At 47.1% G+C, this 17,818-nt stretch overlaps 1 long non-coding RNA gene across 1 annotated transcript; it reads right to left on the reverse strand.

The window, feature by feature from the left end:
* Positions 1-600: 600 nt before the first annotated feature.
* LOC121031302 (uncharacterized) lies at positions 601-12,874 on the reverse strand. Its single transcript, XR_005790659.1, has 3 exons — positions 12,780-12,874; positions 10,121-10,179; positions 601-1,933 (listed from the first exon to the last, which is right to left on the reverse strand). It is a non-coding gene; the product is annotated as an uncharacterized LOC121031302 (long non-coding RNA).
* Between the last annotated feature and the right edge of the window lie 4,944 nt (positions 12,875-17,818).

Below are 17,818 nucleotides of genomic sequence, written 5' to 3' on the forward strand. Positions count from 1 at the left end.
CCGATGAGGAAATGGAGGTTTATAGAAGGTAAGACATTTATCTAAGGTGACTCCTAGGGGAAGATACAGAGCACAGATCAGAATCTACGTATTACAGACTCTGGATCCCTCAGCCACTAGGCCACCTGAAAAATGACTTTCTCCTGTAAAGCTTTTTTTTTTTTTATTAAAACAAATTTTTTTTTTAACGGTTATTTATTTTTGAGGCAGAGAGAGACAGAGCATGAACGGGGGAGGATCAGAGAGAGAGGGAGACACAGAATCTGAAACAGGCTCCAGGCTCTGAGCTGTCAGCACAGAGCCTGACGCGGGGCTCGAGCTCATGGACCGCAAGATCATGACCTGAGCCGAAGTCGGATGCTTAACCGACTGAGCCACCCAGGCGCCCCTCCTGTAAAGCTTTTAATGATAACTCTGTGAACATGATGGGCAGCTCTCTGGTGGCTTATGCTGGAAAGTATTCCACTCCACTAACACTGGGCATTGCCTTCGAGAGTCCCTTTCCTTCCCCCTCCATTCTTCCTCCTCTTTCCCTCCTTTCCCTCCCCTATCTCTACCTATCTCCAGCTTAGACGCCCTAGTCCATCCCTTTCCCCCAAACGTGTGCTGACCCATGTGAATGGGGACCCTCACTCTGCTCAGCTGGCTGGGCAAACCTTGCAGAGTGTGGGCCTCCTGGTGCTTGCCAACAGCTTTATGTCCTCCAGGTGCTTCTGATGGACCTTGAAGAGCAAGGACCCTGCCTCTTCCTGCTCCATCAGCAGCCTGGCAATGTCCACCACAGTGCCCGGGTGCCTACTGGGCTTGAAGCTTTCAGCCTGGGGATCTGGTGGCACCAGGGAAAAGGGGCCAAAGAGGTAGGTGAGGCCCCTTCCCAGCAGCAGGTGAGCAGGCCTGGAAGAAGTGCTGGTCTTACTCTGTGATCCCTGGGTCTAGGAAGTGTTTGTGGCGGGGGCAGCAGGTGACTTCCTCCTTGGGGTGGGTGACTGAATGAGCAGCAGCCAACAGCGTGGGAGGCCAGAGGAACAGAAGGGTCTGATTTCACTTTCCATGTCTCCACACGCTCTCCAATGTCTCCCAGCTGAAAGCAGTTGGCTGTGGCCTCCCAGGCCAGCCCCTACAAGTAATTGGAGCTTTTTGGCTTGTGGTGCCTTTCACTTTCCCAATCAGAAGCTGCTTCCCTTGTTCTGCAGCTTTCCTGTTCGGCATGTCTGTGGGTCCTCTGCAACCTGGGCTGGAGACTGGGGGAACAAGCAGAGGTTTATACCTCATTACTATTCCACGCGTCCAAGGGGCTCCGAATTTGGCTGATGGGGATCTTTGACAATTGCCTTGTCCTAACTGCTGTGCTGGCCCCCACATGAGGGATGTGATGATGGCTGCTTCCCACAATGATCCTACTGACCCAACAGAGCTCCTTGGCTCCCAGAACTGGGGGAGGGGCCGGAAGTCTGGTTTCCTGAAGGAAGGACTCCAAGAAGTTGGCAGGGTGACATTGTCTGAGTCACATCTCAAGAGAATTTGGGAGAAGAAGTGCTTTTCTGAAACTTTTCTTGGCGGAAAAGTAGACTGCATTCAATAGGGTGTGGCGGGGCGGGGGTAGGAGGAAATGGTGGGGAGGCTGTACTTTTCCAGGGGTAGCCTCACTGATAGGTGACATCTGAGCTGTACAAAGAAGAGAATTGGAGATAAGGGATGAGCTGGACATCCTGGGTTCTGGTGGTGACCGCTGAAAAACAGAATTAAATTATCCCGGTGGTCTCTGTCCTTGGATTGGTTTTCTGTGTCTACATTGACTTCTGCCCCTGGAAGAGGAGGGCTGTGTGCATGGTTATGGTGGGGGAGCTGGAGGGATCCTGTCCCATTTTGAAGTAGGTTCTGGAGCCCTGGACTGGAATCGGAGAATGCTGTTCTTGGGTGCTGGGACATGAGCCTACAGAGAAAGACGATATCACAAGAAGGTGATGTGCTTCGTCAAAAGCCGGAGATGGCCCAACACCTCACCTAGATGGAAGATTCGATGAGGGGATCCTGGTCAAGAGATGGGAAAAGGCCTCGGGATTAGCCACTTGGAAGCCTAGCTTACGCTGAGGGAAGGGAGGTCCTGGCTGGTGGGCGCTGAGTTTGGAAGGGCCGCTGCAGGACCATGGAAGTTTAGAGAAGAGAGGGCCTCCGAGGGGGGTAGGAGACCAACGAGAACCATCTCTGCCAAGCCCAGCTGATTGTCGTTGCTGCAGCTTTCTTGAGTGTGGCCCTGCTTCAGGAGCTCCTGGTCTCTCAGTACCATTCCCTAAGCACCTGCAAAGCTTTCTTTTACAAATGTCCTCGGAACACACAGCCCCCTCCTCAAGCTCAAGGTAGAGGCACTTGCCGGAGGCCAAAGTTCCAGGGGAGTGATGGAGCTGGGATTCAAGCTGAAGTCAGCCTGGGTCCAAAGCCCAGATTTTCTACTGTGGACACTAGTGACCTCCCACACACATGACGGACTCTCAAGGAATACGACTGGACTTGTCCTCTGGGTGGGGCTGAACCCTCCTTTAGGAGACAGGAGTCACTGAGACCTTTCTCTTGCGCAGCGAGAAGACCAACGGAATGGGTGTCCCTCTCTGCCCCTTGCACTTAAGTGCATCTGGAGAGAAGTGGTGAGAAGCTGCTGCACTTGTACGCATTTTTTTGAATTAAAAAAAAAATTGTCTTTTTTAAAAAAAATTTTTTTTTCAACGTTTATTTATTTTTGGGACAGAGAGAGACAGAGCATGAACGGGGGAGGGGCAGAGAGAGAGGGAGACACAGAATCGGAAACAGGCTCCAGGCTCTGAGCCATCAGCCCAGAGCCCGACGCGGGGCTCGAACTCACGGACCACGAGATCGTGACCTGGCTGAAGTCGGACGCTTAACCGACTGCGCCACCCAGGCGCCCCCCTCCCCCCAAAATTTGTCTTTTAATGTTTATTTATTTTTGAGAGACAGACAAAGTGTGAATGGGGGGACGGGACTGGGGGGGGGGTCATGGAGAGAGAGATACAGAATCCGAAGCAGGCTCCAGGCTCTGAGCTTGAACTCATGAACTGCAAGATGACCTAAACCAAAGTCAGAAGCTTCACCGACCGAGCCACCCAGGTGCCCCTGTTTGTCATACGCAGTTAAGGGAAGAAGGCTCACCCTTGGTTTTCATCACCATCTAGCCTGAAACATCAGGAGTGGAAATATTTAGCCACAAGCTAGCACCTAGTCAGAAGTGACTTTTGGGACTCGGCTCCTAGGACACATTCTCCTAACAATGCACTTTAAGTCCCGTGAGCATCTGCCCCTGCCCAGGGATTCAGAGACCTGAGTCTCTAGGTTGGGCTGGAACACTGAAGAAGTGAGGGTGAGGTGGGCTCAGGCAGGAGGCGCCAGCTGCCTGCCACCGTCACTGCAGACGAGAGGAGACCCAGACAGTTTCTGACAGCCAAGAAACACCTGTTTTAGGGCAGAAGCGAGAGGTAATCTCGGTAACGTGGATGGAAAGATGACATTTTGTCAGATACCGAGAGAGCCCAGAGGAGCAAATTTGCATTCTTGTTCTACATGGGTTCCTCTGGTGATTCATGGGCCAGCCACCGAAAGATGTGTGAGGTTTTCAAAAGTATTTCCTACAGCAAATGCAGTTCCACGTTGTAAAGGGCCTGAACACAAGCGGTTTAATAATACGGCTGTAGCAGTGGATGCCTTACTAAGCCAAAAGCTTCCCTCCTTTAACTTAAAAAAAATTTTTTTTAACATTTACTTATTTTTGAGGGACAAAGAGAGACAAACCACGTGCAGTGGAGCGACACAGAGAGGGAGACACAGAATCCAAAGCAGGGTCCAGGCTCTGAGCTATCAGCACAGATGTTTACTATTTCATCTCAAATCACTTTTATTTAAAAACCATTCTATTTTACCCTATTAAAATAACACCAGCATTCTTCACAGGGATAGAACAAACAATCCTAAAGTTTGTATGGAACCCCAAAAGACCCTGAATAGCCAAAGCAATCCAGAAAAAGAAAACCAGTTCTGGACTTCAAGCTATACTACAAAGCTGTAATCATCGAGAGAGTATGGGACTGGGACAAGAACAGACACTCAGATCAATGGAACAGAATAGAGAACCCAGAAATGGACCCACAAATGTATGGCCAACTACTCTTTGACAAATCAGGAGAGACTATCCAATGGAATGAAGACAGTCTCTTCAGCAAGTGGTGTTGGGAAAACTGGACAGCGACATGCAGAAGAATGAACCTGGACCACTTTCTTACACCATGCACAAAGATAGACTCAACTGAGTCAGCCAGGCACCCCCTGCCTTTTAACTTTTAAAAATTTATTTTGTAAAGGAGGCCAGGCAAACAAGGTGATCCATAAGTGCGTATAATCTTTCCAAACTGGTTTGCAGAGTACAAAGTTTGAAGGTCTCTATCAGGAAGAACAGGTTCTATTCTAAGATCTCCTCATTTGGGGAGCTAACAGGCCCCTCTGCCTTGTTTCTAGTGAGAGACTAAGTCTGCCTTCTTTCCTGTGGCCAGGATGGAGAGAGACACTGTAGCAGGTCTGAGGGTAGGTTAGAGAGGAGGACACTGCCCTGAGCCATAAGTGCGCCCACCCTCTCTGGTAACCAAGGCATAGCTATACAGATAGGAAAAGGAGACCTAGGGAAAATACCAAATGTGCATAGTGGTGAACTCTGAGTGATTCTTACTTATTTTTTTTTTATTCAAATGTATTTTTCAAGCCGTCCACAAAGAATTCGTGTTCTTTTTTTTTTTTTTTCAACGTTTATTTTTATTTTGGGGACAGAGAGAGACAGAGCATGAACGGGGGAGGGGCAGAGAGAGAGGGAGACACAGAATCGGAAACAGGCTCCAGGCTCTGAGCCATCAGCCCAGAGCCCGACGCCGGGCTCGAACTCACGGACCGCGAGATTGTGACCTGGCTGAAGTCGGACGCTTAACCGACTGCGCCACCCAGGCGCCCCTCGTGTTCTTTTTAAAATGAGAAAAAACAGAGTAAATACCTCTTTCCAGCAGGAAAATAGCCATTTATCTAACATTCTGATTTATGAAGTCTTTTTCGCACACATTTTAATTTCGTTCTCTCGACAGCACTGATGACTATTTCCGTTTAGGCTTTAGAACACAAGCCTCAAGAGGTTTAGAAACATTCTCAAGGGCATACAACTCCAAGTGGCCGAGTCAGAATGGAAGCCAGTCTTCTTCCTTTGGTTTTATTGTCTGCTCAGATGCTAGGGTCTTGGAATGGGCGGACTGAGGCTGCAGGCAGAAATTGAGGGCAGGTTGGGGGAGAAAGGAAGGGGAACAGCTAATCTCATGGGAGGTGGAGGTATGGGGCTCGTGTTCAGATAGCTGGGGTCATGAGATTTTGGGGTTTATGTGGTGGGCTCCAGGATTATTTCTGGGATGAGTAGAAAGCATGCCTTAAGGGGTGCCTGGGTGGTTCAATCGGTTAAGCGTCCAACTCTTTTCAGCTCGGGTCATGATCTCAAGGTTTGTGAGTTCAAGTCCCGCACTGGGCTCTGTGCTGACAGTGTGGAGCCTGCTTGAGATTCTCTCTCTCTGCCACTCCCCCCTCAAAAACAAACATTAAAAAGAAGAAGGAGGAGGAAGAGGAGAAGGAGGAGGAGAAGGAGGAGGAGAAGAAAGCACGCCCTCAGCAGCTGGGTCCTCTGGGGCTCCTGGCAGCTAGCTGGGCTTACCTCTCTAGCTGGGGACATTTGAGAGCTGCTCCCTGAGGCCATGCGTGGACCCATGCATTCCTCCTCCTTTCCTGGGCCCAAGACAGGCCTTCTTTCTTGGGCTTTATATAAAGTGAGTGGCAGGGGCGCCTGGGTGGCTCGGTCAGTTAAGCATCCAACTTGGGCTCAGCTGATGATCTCATGGTCTGTGGGTTCGAGCCCCCCGTCAGGCTCTGTGCTGACAACCCAGAGCCTGGAGCCTGCTTCAGTTTCTGTATCTCCCTCTCTCTCTCTCCCTGCTCGCGCGCACGCTCTCTCTCTCTCAAAAATAAAAGTAAACGTTAAAAAAAAAAAAATAATAAAGTGAGTGGCTTGTAGTCCAGGGTAGGCCACCCTCCTCACACCAGAAAATCCAGGGCTCGGCCAGGAGCCAGGAGGTGCCCTCTGCTGGGGTGGGAGCTTCTGGGCTGAGGCGAATCCAGTCTCTGGGGAGGGAATTTGGAGGCGAAGACAGGAAGGTGATGTCAGAAGGATGTTCTCTTTCAGGGCTGGTCATGATGTTCAGGGCAGTCCCTCTTTCTTTGGTTGATTAGAAATGAGAAAGCCTGAGTCTCTGCGAGAACTGGGTTGAGTGATAGACAAGAAATTTGGGACATGGTGCAAAACCTAGATGTAGTAATTGGTCCCCCAATTACTAACAGGGAAATGGATCTAAACTATACTTAGAACCATTTTGTGGAAGAGCTATTGCTGTTTGGTATTTTCCAGTTAGTCAGAACTATACCTCTTTTCCTTTGTAAGTGTTTTCACTCTGCTTAAAATATACCTCCTCTTTGGTTTTGTGTGTTAATTTTGTATCCACTCAATACAAATTATGCTTGCTCCGTGATGTTTTCCCTTATAGCCATCCTCCGCCCGGGTCTTTCTTATCTAAATGTCTGCACTCTGTAATCAAGTTCTTAAGCAAATGATTTTCAGTTTTCAACAAAGTTGCAAAGACATTACAGAGAATGCCTGCATGCCTCTCACTCAGTGTCCCTGAAGATTAACTCTTAAATAACGGTGGCACATTTGTCCAAACTAAGAAATTAACAAAGGTAGAATACTATTGACTAAATTACAGACTTGATTCAGAGTCCACTGGTTTTTCCACTGACATCCTTTTCTGTCTCAGGATCCAATCCAGGATACTACATTGCATTTAGTAACCACACTTTTTAAATCTTATGTTGTTAGTTGTGACTCATGTATCACTTTTTATCTTGCATTTGAATAATCTGTAGACATTTATCCATCTACCAGACTACTGTTACCTCGAAGGTAGGAGTCCTGACAGGTCTGATTCATTTTGTTACCCTGAAGTGACTTGAACTGATTATATACTTAATAAATATTTTAAAGTTGTTATATATAAAATAAATTATAGAGAAAAAAAAAAAGAAATGAGAAGGCCTGGAAAGGGGGAGGGATGGAATGGAAGGAGAAATGGACTTCTGGCTGGAGCCACCTGTAGATGTTGAGGGGACCTTGGCTGGCACCCCTCATTCTCTGTTTGGGGCCAGCCTTGCTGGGGGGGGGGGGGGGAAGGCTGATCTGTCCCTGCTCATTGATGTGCACCAGCTGGAAGAATTCTGGGGTCTAGTTGGTTGGGAAGGAAGATGAGAGGGTGTATTTTCTCTAGACATAAAAGAAGTGGTATGTTGGAGCCAGCTCCTACCAGTTCGTGCAAGGCCAGTTGTTAAATTTTCAAGAACCTTGTGAATCATCATGTTGGTAGCTTGAAATTGGTCATAGTGGGAGTATTTACACCATGGAAATTGGCAAACACTACAGACCATGGCTTCCCTGTGTCAGAGAGCTGGTTGTTAAACATTTACACACATGCCCATGAACGGGAGTACCATGACCTCATGATTTGGGGTATCCTGTGCTCTTTCAAAGGAGAGATGACAACAGCACCTGGCTTTGGTCTCCTTTCCGTGATGTCATGATGGGAAGTGGGGTCACCTTTGCCTGTGGTTTCTCTGCTTTTCTTTTCCTATATTTAAGTCACAGAGGCTCGTATCTAACTAAGCCTTATATCAGCTTATATCTTCTTATATCTAAATCCAGGCTTGGCTGGAAAAGGACCTTCCCTGTCCTCCATTCCTATACTCTAGACCATGTGACAGCTAGTGCAATGCCCAGGACAAAGTAAGGTGCTCCAGAAATACTTGTTCAAGGGGTCAGAGCGGTCAATGTCACCTGCAGTTAGAATTGCATAGTTTTCATGACTCTTGTCAGCAGGGGGCGCTGCAGGACTAATGATGTGTCTTGAGCCCCAATTTCCTTCTACGCTCTCTTTCAAAGACTCAAAATCCATGAATTTGAATGAATTAAAAAATTAAATTTGTGATTTTTAGACAAAGCACCAATTTGGGGGAAAAACTGTAGTGTTCAAGTGATCACAGTGAACATTGCTGGGCCACTTTACAATTTACAAAAAGCACTTGGCCGACATCACCTTGTGTAATTCTCAAGAGGATCCTGCCAGGCAGGTGGAAGATAAATACACATGTGTGCTCTGGAGTCAGCGCTTCTGGGCTTCAGATCCTGGCTTCCGCAATTCCTGACTCTCTGACTTAGGACAGGTCACAAAACCTTCCTGTGCTCTGGTGATAACACCAGTACTTGACCTCCGGGCTTGGTATGAAATGAAGGGATGCACACGAAGCACTTAACAGGCTGCTTTGTAGGTAATAAGCACTCTGCAGCTGTTAGCTCTTATGGTTCTTGTCACAACACCAGGCACCTGATCTGAACAGGAAGGAAACATTCAAGGTCATCTCACCAGTAAGGGCAAAGCCAGGACAGAAGGCCCATCTTTCTCAACCCAGGGTCTCTGCCTCTGGCCGCTACCCGTGCCCAGCTGTCACTGCTGACAAACCTCCTGTGCTAATAATGCTCTTCCTTCCTGTTAGTGCTTTAAAAACCACTTTTTAAAGGATTCCATCTTGAAATCCTATTTATGCTATTACTTTGCTTAGTAACTCACTTTTTTTTAAAAAGGATGTATTTATTTTTGGAAGAGTGCAAGCGGGAGAGGGGCAGAGAGAGGGGGACAGAGGATCAGAAGTGGGCTCTGAGCTGACAGAGGAGAGCCAACGTGGGGCTCAAACAAACCGGGAGATCATGACCTGAGCTGAATTCTGACGTTCAACCGACTGAGCCACCCAGGTGCTCCAGTAACTCACTTTTCTTAAAGAGCTTACAGTTACCTGCAGCCCATCCTCTCCAGGGCTGATGATTTGAATCCGAGGGCTCAAAATCAGGGAGGTTGGCTGTCCTGGGGAGTTTAAGCCTGGCTTTATGAACTCAAATGACTTCAGGTGTGATAAGATAGGAGCGGTGGGGATTCGGATCCTGTCTGAAGCAGGAAGTGGACGTGCAGGCAGAGTATGATTAAATTTGCTGACTTTTCAGGAAAAGCAAGGCCTCCAGATTTAAAAAAAAAAATTTTTTTTTAATGTTTATTTACTTTTGAGAGAGAGAGAGACAGAGCTCAAGAGGGGAAGGGCCAGAGAGAGAGGGAGACACAGAATCTGAAGCAGGCTCCAGGCTCTGAGAGGTCAGCACAGAGCCCCACGCGGGGCTCGAACTCACGAACCGCAAGATCATGACCGGAGACGAAGTTGGATGCTTAACTGACTGAGCCACCCAGGCGCCCCATGGCCTCCAGATTTTTATGTAAAATATTCCAATCGATAAATCTTGTCAACGAATTTTAAGTTTTATAAAAAAACACTCTGGGGACTAAAGCAAACATGTTTGTAGGCTGTATCCGGCTCTGTGGCCACCAGATAGCAATCACTGCATACAATTTACAAAAAGTACTCAGCCTACACCATTCTGGGGGTGGGACAGGTTGTTGTGGCCCAAGGGCAGTGTTCCCAGGAGCAGCAAGGGTAATCCCACTTCAGTTTGGAGATCCTTGTCTAAAGCCAGTGTATTTTGCTCAATTGATCATTTTCTCCCTTCAGCTGAGTTAAGTAGCTGCCTTTGCTCTTTCTGTAAAGAATCAATTCCTTGTGTAAGTAGCATTGGATGCTTCTGGATGGAGGATTAGAATGACTGGAATCTATCTGCAACCCTGTCATGTGACTCCAGACCAGTCTCAGACCCTTCCTACTCGCTCTCCCTCCAACACACTATGCAACTGGGTTCCCACTCCTGTAAGACCAGCAGTGCCGTTCTCCCGTCTATTTGGAGTCTTGTGTAGAGAAGGAGACCCCGCTCTCTAAGTGCCAGGCCAGAAGCCTCCTAATTGGTCTACATTAGATCTCCCCACCCCCACAATCGGAGTTAGTGTTTTCCTTGCTCATTTGTTCTTAAACATTCAAGAACCTTCGGAAACATACATACCTGCGGCGTAGCCCACGCGGTGAGTCAAGGTGGGTACAAGAAGTGTGTCATTTCAGGTCCTTTGAGAAAGAGATGCTGAGGTGAAAGTACGTATGTAATACACGTACCTGGAAGAACACCTGAGAAGGCTGAAGGGTGAGGGAGGAGGGCTAGGTAAAGAGAGCCTTCAGGCAGCCATGCAGGCCTCATACTCACCAGAGGAGAGAGGACATGAAAGAGGCTTGGGTAGGAAGAAAGCACAGCTCCAAGAAAGTTATGGCCAGGCAGCTGGGAAGCCCAAGAGCCGAGGAGTCCCCACTGGGCAGGCCTGGCTGGGCTCTTGGACTGCTGCTGTGCTCGGGGAGAGCAAGGCCTCGGTGGGATCCCCAAGGCACCATGTTGCTGGCGGTTGTTAGCTCACCACACCCTTGTAGCACGTCCTCTCTCCAAGGGAGACCTAAGCTGTGCTCTCTCATGACTGCCACAGCCGGCCAGATTCCTGCGATTCCATAAATGTGTGATATTACATGTTTCTACACAAGAAGAGGGAGCAGAGCATGGGGTTTCAGTTAGTCCTAGGTTTGTGGCTCCATCACTGCGCTGTGACCTCAGGGCAAGGACCGGAACTTCTTCACCTGTTCAGTGAAAATAGTGAAAGTGTCTCTCCCATGGAGCTACTCTGAGGATTATGATGGAATTTAGGAAAGTGCTCAACACAGTGCTGAACACCTCGCAAGTGCTAGATAGATATTTTTACTTTGGGACGTACTAGGAGATGAAATGCAGGCCAGCCACCCAACAGCATTTGCTTTCTTTTGCTTTGTAGCAGTTATATCTTCTAAAATGACATTCTTAAGGTGAGTCTGGTCACAGGGTCAAGGGAGGATGCATTTATGGACAATGGCCACTGGAGGCACTCTCCCACCGACCCTGTGAGGTAGCTTCTATTGTTATATGCCTGTTGTACAGATGAGCAAACTGAGGCTCAGAAAGGTCTTGTGATTTGGTGGAGCAAGTGACTCAGGTATGACAGATCAGAGCATTGCATTGCATCCCCAGGGGTCAAGGATGGGCAGAAGATCCAATCAGATGTAATGAGACTGACTGGGGCAACTGCAAAGACGTCGGGCTCTTTCACTAAGGGATTTGGAGGGTGTGAGGCTGGTTTGCTGAAGTTGTCTTAATCTCCACAAAGGTAAGCCTCTCTGAGAATGAGGCCGATGCAGAAGAGGTTGGCTGGCTAACCCAACACCCATTCACATCCTTTCTCTAATAACTGTGCTGGAGGAGGTTGCTAATTGTCCTGCCATACTCCTCCCCTTATTCATTTTAGTAACAGAACTCCCCAAGTTTTGGCTGGGCACATGGCTGTGCAAACTGTACATTTCCCAGGTTCCCTTGCAGCTGGTTGTGACCACGTAACTAGACTCTGGCCAATGGGACGGGAGCAGAAGAGATGATGAGCGAAACTTCTGTATCACAGCCTTAGAAGGAAGCTTCTTGCCCTGCTCTTCTATTCTCCCCTCCCAGCTGGGAAAGGACAACAATGGAGTAACAAAGCAGACCCTTTGGTGAAGGGGCTGACCCATCCCACATTCCTGGGTATGGCTTCTCTTTGACGTACAAACAAACAAAAAATGGCCTCTACTCTAGGGGCCAGGAAAAACTAAAAAGATGCTTTCCTAGCCTTCTGGTGGTACTGATGTGTCAAATCAGCTGGAAGCAGAGATCGACTGGGGGCTCTGGGGAAAGATTTGCTTTTCTAGATAAAAGAATCAGATACAGCTACTTCTTTCTGCCTTGAATGCCTGCAGCCAGAGCAGTCCTCCTGTGACCTTAACGATGGTGGAATTGAAATGAAGAAAGAGGTTGGGTTCTTGGTAAGATTAATGAGCTGCTGCATAGTAATGTCATGGGTGGCTATCCTGGGCTACCTGTTATATGCGGGGGAAAAAACCCCTCTCCCTGGACTTCTTACGTGAGAAAAATAAACCGCACTTCACGGAAGCCTCCATTAGCTGAGTTTTATGTTATGACAGCCCAAATGCCAAGACGTCAGTAGAACTTGGTGTGACACAGAGCCCAGATGTTGATGATGTCACTGGCCCCCGTGAACAGCTGTGCCTGAGACCAGCCCTTGGACTTTTCAGTTATGAGAGAAAGTAAGTTCTCTTTGTGCTTAACAGTTTAGGTTGGGTTTTCTGCTGCTCCAGATGGAGAGGCTCCTGAGACAACTATTCACAAAGAGCCAAGTGGACTGACTGAATGTTCACCTCCGCTCGGTCCCTCCACCAAATTTTAAGGCAAAAAGATGAGAAAATTGAAGGAAGGAAGGAAAGCAGAAGGGATGAAAGAAAAGGAAAGAATGAAAATCAACAGGAGGTCAGTATGCTTTTAGAGTTCCTTGCTCAGAAACCTGGGTCCTAGTTTCCCTCGCTCAGGGGGTTTTCTGCTGCTAGGGAACTGCCCCTGACACCGTGTGAGCACCCTGACTGCAGTGAGGAGCGTGACTCAGTTTCCCATTCCAAGCAACCCGGTACCATATTTCTGGGGCTTTTCATTCTCCTTTACTCTTCCTTAGATGCGGCATGGCCCAAGCTAATTAATCCGTGTCCTGACCAAGCCGGTTGTTTCCCCAGGTTACCCTTAAATCCACGGGCCATAACCCTCCTGTACTTACTGATCTCCAGGGCTTTCATCACTTCTGAGAATGGACCGTTTAGTCCAATCTTGGTGCAGGCCAGCATTAATAGGCAATTGCCACAGGGAGACAATACAGGAAGAAAAATGGCTAAAAATATACAGTGAATCACAGAAAATTACATCTCTTAAAACCCACAGTGTATTCCTATTGCCATAGCAACCCCCTGGCTAGTGAAGACAGAGCTGATTTATCACAGGCTTTCCCCAGCACTCAATTCTGCCGGAAGCTCCTCCAGCCTGTGGTGCGAGACCCAGTGAGGAGAGGGAGGGGACATCACAAACCCAGGGTTTTCTCTCCTTTCTTTCCATCCCTTCCAGGGGTGTTGCTGTGGTGAGGAGACCTCAGTTCCTTCCACACAGCCCGTGTTTTCTCCCAGGCTGTTTTCTGAGATGAAGGTGACTGTTCTAACCTCTGACGAAATGTCCTGCATTCTGTCCACACTAACGCCTGTGACAGCAGAGGGTTGCTCCCTAGAGGGGTCAGTGTGCAAGGGGGACATGAGGAAGTTGCAGGTGCCACACCACTCTCAAGGATGACGAGAAAAGAGGCTTTTCTCTCTCCTCTCCTCTCCTCTCCTCTCCTCTCCTCTCCTCTCCTCTCCTCTCCTTTCCTTTCCTTTCCTGTTTCTCTCCACCTCCCTGACTCTTCTCTGTCCTCTATTTCCTTAGTGGGTTTATTGTGAAGTGGACTGGCCTCACCTTGAGACCAGGAGGTGGGAGAAGGAGTCAAGCCTTGACTTACAAAATGAGTCTGGTGTATAGAAAGACAATGAAATGTATGTTCATAAGCCTTTTGTTACTCCATTGGAACTCTAAATGTCACTGGCATATACTGTGTGTTTTATCATAATATTAAAAAATGACATTCTTGTGTGTGACTTAAACTTCCACAATTTAGAGAAATATTCTGGGCCAGAGTTCTGGAGCATCTGCCCTCAAAAACAGCCCTGCCTGGACATGTCACAAGGACAAAAGGAGACAGCTGGAAGGAGCTCCCACTGGCCAAATCTGGGACCATTTGAACTTTGAAAAAAAACATAGTAGTGGTTTAAAATCTACGGAATAAAATAAGAAATATACGTCCATACTGATGTAAATGAATACATAAATGGTGGAAAAGAAAAAGCCCTTTCGTATGGTAAAATTTCAACTACTAAGCATGGACGAAAAAACAGTGTTAGAAAATTCTCATTTGGCAACTTTCGTAGCAATAATTGATTCAGGCAAGAACTGGCAATGGATGTATAGAGGGTCAAAGTTTGATGAGAAACAGTATATTTATACAATCTCAAAGTGTCTCCTTATAAAATGCTTGTTGATTTCAAAGGGAAAAATAATAGCTTGAGAGTGGAGAGGGTTGGCAGACCCCGCCCGAATCAGGTATCAAAGTTAACATCACAAGGGGACAGATCAATATCCTGTATCTCCTGATGTGACGTGCTAAGGAGGACATAACATCACCTCTGTGGTATTCCTGCCAAACATGTACAACCCAAATCTTATTGTGAGGAAGCATCAGACAGTCTCCAAATGAGGGACAATCTATTCAATAAATGGCTTAGATTCTTCAAAATATCAGCATCGCGAATGACAAAGACTGAGGAAGTATCCTAACTGAAGGAACCTAAAGAGACATGACAATGGGCAATCTTGGATTGGCTCCTGGAGCAAAACAATTTTCTCTTTTGCTATAAAGAACATTGTGAGAAGAACTGACGACATTTGAAAAAGATACGTAGTTTAGATAATAGTATTACATCAATATTATTTTCCTGATTTTGATAATGTATTGGGGTCAGGAAAGAAAATGTCTTCTTCTTCTTTTTTTTTTTTTTTTTTAGAAATGCATGCTTAAGTATTTAGGGATAAAGGGGCATCATATCTTCAAGTTATTTGCAGCTAGTTCAGAAAAAAGTATATAAAGAGAGAAAATGATAAGCAAATGAGATGAAGAGTATACAGGAATTCTTTGCACTTTTTGTAGTTTTCTGAAAAAAAAAAAACAAAAAAAAAAAACAAAAAAAAAAAACAAAAACTTTGTGCTTTTCCGTAGCCTGAAACGAATTCAAAATAAAGTTTAAAAAAAATAGCCCCATCTGCATACGCAAAGTCCTTTTGAGTGAATTTTCTTCCCACTCGTTTCTTTCCCTCACTCTGATGCTACACCTTAGTATTTAGGTCCTCACGGCAGAGGCTCTCTGCGTTAAGCAAGAGAATCCAACCTTAATGCAGGAGGCGGGGGTGTGTGTGAGAACGAAAAGACGCAGCTACCCCCTCAAGGGTGTCACAAAAGGCCAAACAGAAAGCTGGGATAAACGTATTTGTTGCAATGTCCAAATCAGACCGGTGAATGAAGTCAAAGTGTCCTTTTAGGTTTCTGAGGGAAGGGAGGGCATGTTCTCAGCAGGATGTACTGACCCAGCTCAGTGAGGGCAGAGAGCCAACACTGTAAGAAAGCCCAGGACTGAGTTCATGTTCTTTCTCAATCCCTCCGTCCCTTCCAATCTCTGTCTCTGTTTCTGTTTCTATCTCTGTCTCTCTGTCTCTCTCTGTCTCTCTCTCTCTCTCTCTCTGTCTCTCTCTCTGTCTCTCTCTCTCTCTCTCTCTCTCACACACACACACACACACACACACACACACCTCTTTCCTCTTTTTTCCTAGACTTTTTCCAGACACCCTGGCACCTGGTGAAAGGGCCTCTTCTATCAGAGACAACACATTTCTCTGCAGAAGGGGGCACTTTCTTTCTCTGGAGCCACAGATGAAACTCAGGACTCAGCAGGAAACCTGCTAACTTCAGGCTCAGAAGGTGGTGAGGTGGGGAGGGACATGAGGCCAGTGCCCCATCTGCCTGCATTTGGTCTGGCCCATCCAGAGCCTTGTATCCAGGTGCGAGGACCAGGTATACAAGCTCCAAAGTGCTTACCCCATTGCCTACACAATGGTTACAATATGCAAAGATTCCGAAGGAAGGTCTGCCATACGTTACATTAAAATTCACTCCCCTACTTTCTCTAATAGCCGTTTACTTTAATTCACTCATCTCAATATCATGAGCTGCAGTGAAGCAGAAAGTGGTTCTGCTATTTATAAATGATCCTGATCGAATAAAGTAATGTCTTGATTCCTTCCCAATGGTCTAGGGACGATATAACAAGAGAAGCCTAAGGGACTGCGGTGGGGGGTAGAATTCTCCTCTCCCAGGGAAGCAGGCATCTGTCCCACCCCCAGCTTTTAGAGCACTGCCTTATGGTTGGAGGGAGGCATAGGGAAAAATGGAGTCATTTTCAGTTCTGAATAGATGATATTTGTCTCAATTCACCAGCATCAGCCAGGTATGTGGCAGTACAAATCGAATGGGCACAAGGCTTCAGGCTGGACTGTGAAAAAGAAACTTTAAATATTAAAGAGCTGGTCAGCCCTTATCTGATCAGTTTGGAGTGCAAACAGACACTAAGTCTAAGCCCCCCCACCCCTTTTTAAAGTTTATTTATTTATTTTGAGAGAGAGAGTAAGCAGGGAAGGAACAGAGAGGTAGACAGTGAATCTCTGTTGTCAGCACAGAGCCCTACACGGGGCTTGAACTCACACACCGTGAGATTGCGACCTGAGCAGAAATCAAGAGTATGAGTTCAACCGACGGAGCCACCCAGGCGCCCCAAGTCTAAGCCCCCTTTAAAGAGGCCACGGTCTGTACATTTCTGCAGAGTAGACCTCCATGGCTTGGCCCAAGGTTGTGTGTAGATGACAATAGACGATGCAACTTCCTGCCCATGATGTGGCCCATTTGCCTGCATAGTATCCCACAGATGGCTTCATTTCAGGTAAAGTGGCAAGGAACTGCCCAAGTGGCAGCATTTTTTTATCAATCCAGTGGGAATCAGGCAATGAATGACTTGATATTAAGTGTGGGCCAGCCCAGCACTTGGACAAGCCTGTAAGAAACTATAGAACCAACAATCAGATGGGAGTAGGTGTGACCAAGAAACTCCCTGTGGCATCACAGTAGTTGTGAGGGGAGCAGTCAGGGTCTTTCCCTGAGTGAGTGGCTGATTTACACAGACCTCTAGAGCCCAAGACGGGCGAGGGATTTTAGCTTTTTCAAGGCCCCCATATGAAAAGAAATGATCAACTTTTACACGGTAAATTCACTATTTTCACGAGGCAACCTATGTCTTCTTTTCTTTTGCCAGTCTGAGGAAGCATATCAACATTTGCAGAACCAGTATTTGTAATTTCAGTGCAAAGGATCTCACAAAGATCTCAAAACCCATATAATGCAGGCTTGGGAAAGAATTACTATACTTAAGGAGTGAGGAATCTGCAAAAGGAGAAGCAGGTGCCTTGCTGGAACCCAGGGGTAAGTAAGCTCCATAGCAGAGGAAGGAGCTGGGCTGAAGAGCCCTCCTCCAGCACTGTGGGTGGGGGCCGTGGGGCAGGATCGGCGTCACTACCGTCTCCTGGGTGTGAGTTCTGCCAAAGATTCCATTTCCCACATGCCATCTGGTAATGGTCTCTTTTGGTTTATTGCTCAGAACTGGGGGAATCTCTTCTCGCTGGATGAGTCCACACTTGGGTCTTAGTGATTTGCAACGCCATAGTGTTCTGTTTCTTAATTACGCAAGAACCTCGTAACCCTTTTGTCTTCAGCAGATTTACTGTAGTAGGTTAAGATGGATGCACATTCTTTGCCTCACCTTCCATCCAGGGGCAGAGCCTATTTCCTTTTTCTTTGGAAAAGACTGACCCTGAGACTGGCTTTGACATATAGAATGCATTGGAAGTAACATTGTGTATCTTCTAAGGCTGGACCTTAAAGACATCAGTAGCTTCCAATTTTGTCCTATTTGGAGACAGTTGCCATGTAAGAAGTCTGGCTATCCTGAGACTTCCATGTGGTGAGGAAGCCCAAGCTAACCATATGGAGAGAGAGAGGGGTCATGTAGAGAAGTGCTGAGGTGCCAGACATATGAATGTTCTGCTTAGACCTATTGCCCAGCCACCATGTAAAAGGAA

This window comes from Herpailurus yagouaroundi, unplaced genomic scaffold, assembly GCF_014898765.1.
Source record: "Herpailurus yagouaroundi ecotype Mexico unplaced genomic scaffold, PumYag 141, whole genome shotgun sequence".
NCBI classification, from domain to species: domain Eukaryota; kingdom Metazoa; phylum Chordata; class Mammalia; order Carnivora; family Felidae; genus Herpailurus; species Herpailurus yagouaroundi.